General features: G+C 37.9%; 1 non-coding gene across 1 annotated transcript; it reads left to right on the top strand.

Annotated features, from left to right (window-relative positions):
• The first annotated feature begins 282 nt into the window (after window positions 1-282).
• Window positions 283-389, top strand: LOC122434240. The gene has a single exon (XR_006267314.1). It is a non-coding gene; the product is annotated as a U6 spliceosomal RNA (small nuclear RNA).
• The last annotated feature ends 1442 nt before the right edge of the window (window positions 390-1831 follow it).

Genomic DNA, 1831 nt, shown 5'->3' with positions numbered 1-1831 from the left:
TGATTTCACAGCATCCTAGTTTGGAGCTTCTATAAGCTCACTCTGACTGCTATTTCAGTGCATTTGACCTCCAGTTTTTCAACCCCTCCCTCTTAATCCTGCCTATCATCCCCATATAGTTTCACTTCCTTTTCTCCTGGAAAAGTTTAGACCACCCCCTTGGTTATCACTTGTTGGTATCCATTAGTGAAGTCTGAAATCCCTGTACCCACAACTATGATAACACTTGAGGGAAAAGAAGTATATAATTATACAGCTAGCGCTATTGCAAATGTGCGTTTGGTGCTCGCTTCGGCAGCACATATACTAAAATTGGAACGATACAGAGAAGATTAGCATGGGCCCTGTGCAAGGATGACACGCAAATTCATGAAGCGTTCCATATTTTTCAGATGTACAGAACAGACTTTTGAACTCTGTGGGAGAAGGCGAGGGTGGGATGTTTCAAGAGAACAGAATCGAAACATGTATATTATCAAGGGTGAAACGGATCACCAGCCCAGGTTGGATGCATGAGACAAGTGCTCGGGCCTGGTGCACTGGGAAGACCCAGAGGAATCGGGTGGAGAGGGAGGTGGGAGGCGGGATCGGGATGGGGAATACATGTAAATCCATGGCTGATTCATGTCAATGTATGACAAAAACCACTACAATATTGTAAAATAATTAGCTCCAACTAATAAAAATAAATGGAAAAAAAAGAAAATGTGCGTTTGTCTTTTCAACTGGACCATTCAGTGCTGCTTAGCAACCCAATGTTACTCATTCAGCTCCCTCAAACATGAGCCACAAATATGACTTCAGATCTAAACCAAGCTTTGAAATCCTCTTTATGTCCCATTTTTTCTTAACAGATGATCTGTATGGGGAAAAGTGGGGCTCTCTATAGCACACAAGACTACAAATTATTTCTATCTACATGGCATATCGTGTACTTTCTACCAGCATAATTGAAAAAGCACTCCTTCTAGAACTTTTTATTTGATTACCCACTTTTCTGGCTTTCCTTCAGATTATAAAATCATGCTTATTTCTCTTAATTTAGAAGGAAAAAAAAATGTCTCAAACCTGTGTTCCTTCTCTAGCTGTTTCCTGAATTCTCCATCGTTTTATTGTTAAGGATAGCCTTCACCTACTGTCTTTACTCATTCACTCACTTTCCCATATTTCACTATTTTAATGAATATAATTCTTTTACATCATGATTAAAATAATGCATGTACCTATTTTTAAATGAAGAATAGTAGTTTCCACACCTCCTACCATCCACCTCCTGATTTGACTATTCTTGGCCACCTCCTTTAACACTTTAGGCCACCTGAATGCTACCATTTTAATATATCTCTTCACCAATGGATGTATTTTTTTTCTTCCCTTATTTTAATAGAGTAGGTTTTTCAGTTCTGACAGAGCTTTCTAAGTTCTTGTCTATCTGAAAATCTCTTCTACCCTCGTGCTTGATTAATAGATGGTTTGGGTGTTGAATTCTTTGTTGAAAAACAATTTCCCTCAGAATTTTGAAGCCACTACCCCTCTATCTCTAGCATCTATTGAGAAGTTGAGTGTTATTGGAATTATTGTTCATTATTTTATAGTCAATTTTAAACTTTAAAAAATTCTCAAACATAAGGAGAGGTGCATTAAGTAGCACAAAGAATTTCTTTCCTGTTCCACGTGAAAATAAATTGCCAATCTGAAGCCTCAATGCCCTGAATACCTAAGCATATATCTCCTACAAAGACATTCAACATGCTCCCACATCAAAAAAAATGCAGTCATCAAGATCAGAAAGTAAACATTGATGCAACATTATCAGCTAACCGGTTTAACT

This window comes from Cervus canadensis, chromosome 33, assembly GCF_019320065.1.
Source record: "Cervus canadensis isolate Bull #8, Minnesota chromosome 33, ASM1932006v1, whole genome shotgun sequence".
Classification (NCBI taxonomy): domain Eukaryota; kingdom Metazoa; phylum Chordata; class Mammalia; order Artiodactyla; family Cervidae; genus Cervus; species Cervus canadensis.
Note: the sequence above shows the minus strand (reverse complement) of the source record. Positions and strands in the feature narration are given on the sequence as shown.